The sequence below is a fragment of the Arachis stenosperma genome, chromosome 4 (genome assembly GCF_014773155.1).
Source record: "Arachis stenosperma cultivar V10309 chromosome 4, arast.V10309.gnm1.PFL2, whole genome shotgun sequence".
NCBI lineage: Eukaryota > Viridiplantae > Streptophyta > Magnoliopsida > Fabales > Fabaceae > Arachis > Arachis stenosperma.
The window spans coordinates 24,247,710-24,256,695 of NC_080380.1; the positions used below are offsets into that span (position 1 = coordinate 24,247,710).

The 8,986-nt window shown below is 40.8% G+C and overlaps 1 non-coding gene across 1 annotated transcript; it reads right to left on the reverse strand.

The window, feature by feature from the left end:
* Positions 1–8,656: 8,656 nt before the first annotated feature.
* LOC130978726 (small nucleolar RNA R71) lies at positions 8,657–8,764 on the reverse strand. The gene has a single exon (XR_009086343.1). It is a non-coding gene; the product is annotated as a small nucleolar RNA R71 (small nucleolar RNA).
* Positions 8,765–8,986: the final 222 nt, after the last annotated feature.

Genomic DNA, 8,986 nt, shown 5'->3' on the forward strand with positions numbered 1-8,986 from the left:
AAAATAAATAAATAAATAAAAAAAATATCTTTTTCAAAAATATCCTAACCACCTTCTCTCTCAATTTTTCGAAAATCTTTCAAACTTTTTTTTATAAATTTTAATTTTTAATTTTCTTTCTTTATTTATTTTATTTTTAATTCGGTTTTATTTTATTCTATTATTTCGAAAATTATCTTTATAATAAATAGACAATATAACATACATACCATCTCCTTTATTCCATCATGGAATTAAGTGGAAATGAACAGTCCAGGAGGACTCTGGGGTCATATGAACCCCACTGCTTCATATGGGAGTAGTATCTGTATACCCTCCATTGGAGTTAGTAGCTTTGAGTTGAATCCTCAGCTCATTATCATGGTGCAGCAAAACTGCCAGTATTCCGGTCTTCCACAGGAAGGACCTACAGAGTTTCTGGCACAATTTTTACAAATTGCTGACACAGTACATGATAAAGAAGTGGATCAGGATGTCTACAAATTATTACTGTTTCCATTTGCTGTAAAAGATCAAGCTAAGAGGTGGTTAAATAACCAGCCTAAGAACAGCATAAAAACATGGAAACAGCTGTCAGAAAAATTCCTGAATTACTATTTCCCTCCAAAACGGATGACACAGCTAAGGCTAAACATCCAAGGCTTCAAACAAGGAGATAATGAATCCCTTTATGATGCCTGGGAAAGATACAGAGAGATGCTAAGAAAATGCCCCTCTGAAATGTTTTCAGAATGGGTGCAATTAGACATCTTCTACTATGGGCTTACAGAAAAAGCTCAGATTTCTCTAGACCACTCAGCTGGTGGATCTATACATATGAGAAAAACAATTGAAGAAGCTCAAGAGCTTATTGATACAGTTGCCAGAAATCAGCATCTGTACCTAAGCAGTGAATCTTCCATGAAAGAAGAAGCTAAAACAGTAACTGCTGAACTCAGTCCGGTGGATCAGGCTAATGAATTCAATCAGCAATTAGACTTTCTAACTCAGCAGCTAGCCGAATTCAAGGAAATATTACAGGAAACAAGAATGGCTAACAGGAATATGAAAGTACAGTTAAAGCAGACAGAAAAACAACTATCAAAACAAATAACAGAAGAATGCCAAGCAGTTCAACTAAGAAGTAGGAAAACATTAAATACCTCACTTCAAAGCAGCAGGAAGTCAAGAAATGAACAAATGGCTACTCAAAATCCCTCTAAGGACAATCAGAGCCCAGAGAGGAATAATGCTGGTGCTGAACGCCCAGCCCATGCTCATTCCTGGCGTTCAACGCCAGAAACAAGCATGAATCCGGCGTTGAACGCCCAAAGGGAGCATAGTTCGGCGTTCAGACGCCAGTAACAAATGGGGAGGTGGCGTCTAACGCCACTCCAGCTTCCACCCCTGGCATTCAAATGCCAGTGGGGGATCAGTCACATACAAGTGCTGAATGACAACCCTTCTAAAAAGGCTTCCCAACCCACTTCTGTAGGTAATAAACCTGCAGCAACTAAAGTTGAAGAATACAAAGCCAAAATGCCTTATCCTCAAAAACTCCGCCAAGCGAAACAGGATAAGCAATTTGCCCGCTTTGCAGACTATCTCAGGACTCTTGAAATAAAGATTCCGTTTTGCAGAAGCACTTGAGCAAATACCCTCTTATGCTAAGTTCATGAAAGAGATCTTAAGTCATAAGAAGGATTGGAGGGAAACTGAAAAAGTTTACCTCACTGAAGAATGCAGTACAGTCATTCTGAAAAGCTTACCTGAGAAGCTTAAAGATCCTGGGAGCTTTATGATACCATGCACATTAGAGGGCACTTGTACCAAGCAAGCTTTATGTGATCTTGGGGTAAGTATCAACCTAATACCTGCATCTACTATCAAAAAGCTTGGTTTAACTCAAGAAATCAAACCAACCAGGATATGTCTTCAACCTTGCTGATGGCTCCATTAAATACCCATCAGGCGTGATTGAAGACATGATTGTCAAGGTTGGGCCATTCGCCTTTCCTACTGACTTTGTGGTGCTGGAAATGGAGGAGCACAAGAGTGCAACTCTCATTCTAGGAAGACCTTTCTTAGCAACTGGCCGAACCCTCATTGATGTCCAAAAAGGGGAAGTAACCTTGAGAGTCAATGAGGAGGAGTTCAAGTTGAATGTTGTCAAAGCCATGCAACATCCAGACACCCCAAATGACTGCATGAGTGTTGATATTATTGACTCTCTGGTAAGAGAGGTCAATATGGCTGAGAGTCTCGAATCAGAGCTAGAGGACATATTTAAAGATGTTCAGCCTGACCTGGAGGAATCAGAGAGAATAGTAGAACCTCTGAAAATCCTTCAGGAAGAGGAGAAACCTCCTAAACCGAGCTCAAACCATTACCACCATCCCTGAAATATGCATTTCTGGGGAGGGTGATACCTTTCCTGTAATTATAAGTTCTACCTTAGAGCCACAGGAAGGAAGCACTAATTCAAGTGCTAAGGACACACAAGACAGCTCTTGGGTGGTCCATCAGTGATCTTAAGGGCATTAGTCCAGCCAGATGCATGCACAAGATCCTATTGGAGGGTGACGCCAAGCCTGTGGTCCAAACCACAAAGGCGGCTGAACCCAGCCATGAAGGAGTGGGCAAAAGGAGGTCACTAAATTACTAGAGGCTGGGATTATTTATCCTATTTCTGACAGCCCCTGGGTAAGCCCTGTCCAAGTCGTTCCTAGAAGGGAGGCATGACAGTGGTTCACAATGAAAAAAATGAACTGGTTCCTACAAGAACAGTTACAGGGTGGCGTATGTTATGATTATAGAAGGCTCAATACAGCCACCAGAAAGGATCATTTTCCTTTACCATTCATAGACCAAATAATAGAAAGACTAGCAGGTCATGAATACTACTGCTTCCTGGATGGATATTCAGGTTATAATCAAATTGCAGTAGATCCCCAGGATCAGGAGAAAACGGCATTCACCTGCCCATCTGGAGTATTTGCATATAGAAGGATGCCATTTGGCCTGTGTAATGCACCTGCAACCTTTCAGAGGTGCATGCTCTCAATTTCTCTGATATGGTGAAAAATTCTGGAAGTCTTCATGGATGACTTTCAGTATTTGGAGACTCATTCAGCTCCTGCCTTAACCATTTAGCACTTGTTCTAAAGAGATGCCAAGAGACTAACCTGGTTTTAAACTGGGAGAAATGTCACATTATGGTGACTGAAGGAATTGTCCTTGGGCACAAAATCTCGAACAAGGGGATAGAGGTGGATCAAGCTAAGCTAGAGGTAATTGAAAAATTACCACCATCTGCCAATGTTAAGGCAATCAGAAGCTTTCTGGGGCATGCAGGATTCTATAGGAGGTTTATAAAGGATTTTTCAAAAATCGCCAAACCCCTGAGCAACCTGCTAGCTGCTGACACGCCATTTATCTTTGATTAAGAGTGTCTGCAGGCATTTGAGACTCTGAAAGCTAAATTGGTTACAGCACCAATCATCTCTGCACCAGACTGGACATTACCATTTGATTGATGTGTGATGCCAGTGACCATGCCATTGGTGCAGTGTTGGGACAAAGGCATGACAAGCTTCTGCACGTCATTTACTATGCCAGCCGTGTTCTAAATGACGCACAGAAGAATTACACAACCACAGAAAAAGAGCTACTTGCAGTGGTTTACGCCATTGACAAATTCAGATCCTATTAGTAGGGTCAAAAGTGATTGTGTACATGATCATGCTATTAAATATCTACTCACAAAGCAGGATGCAAAACCAGACTTATAAGATGGGTGTTGCTTCTGCAAGAGTTTGATATAGAGATAAGAGACAGAAAAGGAACAGAAAACCAAGTAGAGATCACCTGTTCCGATAGAACCAGTAGAAGGGACGTCCCTCCCTCTCACTGAGATCTCTGAAACCTTTCCGGATGAACAACTCTTTGCCATCCAGGAAGTGCCATGGTTTGCAGATATCGCAAACTACAAGGCAGTTAGATTCATACCCAAAGAGTATAGTAGGCTGCAATCAAAGAAATTGATCACAGATGCAAAGTACTATCTTTGGGATGAACCATATCTCTTCAAGAGATGTGCAGACGGAGTAATCCGTAGATGTGTGCCTAAGGAAGAAGCACAGAAGATTCTATGGCACTGCCATGGATCACAATATGGAGGACATTTTGGAGGTGAGCGAACAGCCAAGAGTCCTCCAATGTGGCTTCTACTGGCCTACTCTATAAAGATTCCCGAGCATTTGTACTTAATTGTGACAGTTGTCAAAGATCTGGCAATCTGCCTCACAGTTATGCCATGCCTCAGCAAGGGATGGAGATTGAGTTATTTGATGTAGGGGTATTGACTTTATGGGACCCTTCCCACCATCATACTCAAACACTTATATTCTGGTGGCAGTGTGGATTATGTATCCAAATGGGGGGAAGCTATTGCAACACCACCAATGATACTAAAACAGTGTTTAAAATTCCTCCGAAACACATCTTCAGTAGATTTGGTACCCCTAGAGTATTAATCAGTGATGGGGGCAGTCATTTCTGCAATAAACAGCTTTACTCTGCTTTGGTTCGTTATGGAGTTAGCCACAGGGTAGCTACTCCATATCACCCACAGACTAATGGGCAAGCTGAAGTCTCAAATAGAGAACTCAAAAGAATCCTGGAACGGACTGTAATTAACCGTAGAAAGGATTGGGCAAGGAGCTTGGATGATGCTCTGTGGGCATACAGAACAGCATTCAAGCCCCCTATAGGGACCTCTCCATACCAGCTTGTGTATGGAAAGGCATGTCACTTGCCAGTGGAACTGGAACATAAGACCTACTGGGCAACCAGATTCTTAAACCTTGATGCCAAATTAGCTGGAGAAAAACGATTGCTTCAGTTAAATGAGCTAGAGGAATTTAGACTCAATGCTTTCGAGAATGCAAAAATTTACAAAGAGAAAGCAAAAAGATGGTGATGAGCGGATAATTTGTACACTTTTTGGCATTGTTTTTAGTATGTTTTTAGTAGTTTTAGTTGAGTTCTTAGTATATTTTTATTAGTTTTTAGTTAAAATTTACTTTTCTGGACTTTACTATGAGTTTGTGTGTTTTTCTGTGATTTCAGGTATTTTCTGGCTGAAATTGAGGGATCTGAGCAAAAATCTGATTCAGAGACTGAAAAGGACTGCAGATGCTGTTGGATTCTGACCTCCCTGCACTCGAAGTGGATTTTCTGGATCTACAGAAGCCCAATTGGCGCGCTCTCAACGGCGTTGGAAAGTAGACATCCTGGGCTTTCCAGCAATATATGATAGTCCATACTTTGCCCAAGATTTGATGGCCCAAACCGGCGTTCAAAATCACCTACAGAAATTCCAGCGTTAAACGCCGGAACTGGCACCTAAATGGGAGTTAAACGCCCAAACTGGCACCAAAGCTGGGTTTAACTCCAAGAGGAGTCTCTACGAAAATGCTTCATTGCTCAGCCCAAGCACACACCAAGTGGGCCCGGAAGTGGATTTTTATGTCATTTACTCATCTCTGTACACCTTAGGCTACTAGTTTTCTATAAGTAGGACCTTTTACTTGTATTTGACATCTTGAGATCTTGAATCTTTGATCACTGGGAGGCTGGCCTCACGGCCATGCCTAGACCTTGTTCTTGTATTTTCAACGGTGGAGTTTCTAACACCATAGATTAAGGTGTGGAGCTCTGCTGTACCTCGAGTATTAATGCAATTACTATTGTTCTCTATTCAATTCCGCTTGTTCTTTGTCCAAGATATCACTTGTTCTTCAACTTGATGAATGTGATGATCCGTTGACACTCATCACCATTCTCACTTATGAACAAAGTGACTGACAACCACTCTTGTTCTACAAGCATACGAGGCTTAGTGAATATCTCTTGGATTCCTGATACACGATGCATGGTTGATCGCCTGACAACCGAGTGCTCGCCTGACAAACGAGCAGCCATTCCGTGAGATCAGAGTCTTCGTGGTATAGGCAAGAACTGATGGCGGCATTCAAGAGAATCTGGAAGGTCTAACCTTGTCTGTGGTATTCTGAGTAGGATTCAATGATGAATGACTGTGACGTTTTCAAACTCCTAGCAGGCGGGGCGTTAGTGACAGACGCAAAAGGATCGATGGATTTTATTCCGGCCTGACCGAGAACCGACAGCTGATTAGCCATATGCTGTGACAGAGCATGGGAACATTTTCACTGAGAGGATGGGAGGTAGCCACTGACAACGGTGAAACGCTACATGAGCTTGCCTGGAAAGGAGTAAGAAGGATTGGATGAAAGACAGTAGGAAAGCAGAGAGACAGAAGGGAAGGCATCTTCATTCGCTTATCTGAAGCTCTCACCATGATCTACATAAGTATCTCTATCTTTATCTTTATGCTATTCGTTTATCACTATACCCATTTGAGTCTGCCTGACTGAGATTTACAAGGTGACCATAGCTTGCTCATACCAACAATCTCCGTGGGATCGACCCTTACTCGCGTAAGTTTATTACTTGGACGACCCAGTTGCACTTGCTGGTTAGTTGTGCGAAGTTGTGTTATGCCATGGTATTGAGCACCAAGTCTTTGGAGCCATTACCGGGGATTGTTCTTGAGTATGGATTGTGTAAAAGTAGTGATCACAATTTCGTGCACCAAGTTTTTGGCGCCGTTGCCGGGGATTGTCTGTGTATGGACAACTGACGGTTCATCTTGTTGCTTAGATTAGGTATTTTTCTTCAGAGTTCTTAAGAATGAATTCTAGTGTTTCATGGTGATCTGTTGAAATCTGGCTGGCTGTGAAGCTGTCTAATTTTGGACTGAGGTTTCAACTAATCATCACAATAGCTTGTTGATCTCTATCAATCTTGCTACTGGAGCGATGATCTGCTAAGGCTTGGCTGGCCATTGGCCATGTCTAGTGTTTTGGACCGAAGCTTTCTTTGAAAGCTTGGCTGGCTGTGAAGCCATGTCTAATTCCTGGACCGGAGTTTTAGACTAGCATTGCAATGATTCCTGGAAATTCAAATTGAGAATTCTGAAACCTTTATTTTCTGTTTTCACATAGTTTTCGAAAAAAAAGCACAAAAAAATTTTAAAATCATAAAAACCAAAAATACTTTATGTTTCTTGTTTGAGTCTAGTGTCTAATCTTAAGTTTGGTGTCTTGCATGCCTTGTTTATTTGATCTTGGTTCTATTTTCAAGTCAATAGTACAGGGGACTGAAGATTCAGAACATGCAGCAGAGGAATTACACAGAAAAACTGGGCGTTCAAAACGCCCAGTGAAGAAGGATAGACTGGCATTTAAACGCCAGCCAGGGTACCTAGTTGGGCGTTTAACGCCCAAAAAGGTAGCATTTTGGGCGTTAAACGCCCAGAATGGTATACCATTCTGGGCGTTTAACGTCAGGATGGCACAAGGGGGAAGATTTTGTTTTCAAATCAATTTTTTTTTCAAGTTTTCAAAGTTTTTCAAAATCAAATCTTTTTCAAATCATATCTTTTCAATCAAATGTTTTCAAAATCAATTTCTTTCCTTTTTCAAAGATACTTACTAACAATTAATGATTTGATTGAACATCTTAAAGTATGTTGCCTTTTCTGTTGAGAAAGGTTTAATGTTTGAATCATATCTTTTCTTGTTAGGCAAGTCATTAATTTTCAATCAAATCTTTTCAAATTGTTTTAAAATCAAATCTTTTTAAAATTGTTTTCAAATCATATCTTCTCAATCACATCTTTTTAGAACCAATCATATCTTTTTAATCACATCTTTTTCAAATAATTTTCAATCAAATCTTTTTAATTTCAAAATCTTTTTCAAAAATCACTTGATTTCTTTTCCACTTTGAGTTTTCAAAAATTATCAATCAATTTTTCAAAATGTTTTCAAAAATCTCTTTGATTAATTTTCGAAAACTCTCTTCCCCTCTTCTCACATCCTTCTATTTATGGAGTATCACTCTTTCTTAATGCACAATTCGAACTCTATCTGATCAAGTTCGAATTCTCCTTCTTCTTTCTTATATTTTTCTTTTCCTCTGACACCTCAAGGAATCTCTATACTGTGACATAGAGGATTCCACATTTTCTTGTTCTCTTCTCTTTCATATGAGCAGGAGCAGAGACAAAGGCATTCTTGTTGAAGCTGACCCTGAACCTGAAAGGACCTTGAAGCAAAAGCTAAGAGAAGCTAAGGCACAACTCTCTGTTGAGGACCTAACCGAATTCTTCAAAGAAGAAGAACCCATGGCAGCCGAAAACAACAACAATGCCAACAATACAAGGAAGGTGCTGGGTGACTTTACTGCACCTACTCCCGACTTCTATGGGAGAAGCATCTCTGTCCCTGCCATTGGAGCAAACAACTTTGAGCTTAAGCCTCAATTAGTTTCTCTAATGCAACAGAATTGCAAGTTCCATGGACTTCCATTGGAAGATCCTCATCAGTTTTTAGCTGAATTCTTGCAAATCTGTGACACAGTCAAGACTAATGGGGTTGACCCTGAGGTCTACAGACTGATGCTATTCCCTTTTGCTGTAAGAGACAGAGCTAGAATATGGTTGGACTCTCAACCTAAAGAAAGCCTGGACTCTTGGGAAAAGCTAGTCAATGCCTTCTTGGCAAAGTTCTTTCCACCTCAAAGATGGAGTAAGCTTAGAGTGGAAGTCCAAACCTTCAGACAGAAGGATGGAGAATCCCTCTATGAAGCTTGGGAAAGATACAAACAATTGATCAGAAAATGTCCTTCTGACATGCTTTCTGAATGGAGCATCATAGGTATTTTCTATGATGGTCTCTCTGAACTATCCAAGATGTCTTTGGATAGCTCTGCTGGAGGATCTCTTCATCTGAAGAAGACGCCTACAGAAGCTCAAAAGCTCATTGAAATGGTTGCAAATAACCAATTCATGTACACTTCTTAAAGGAATCCTGTGAACAATGGGACAAGCCAGAAGAAAGGAGTTCTTGAGATTGACACT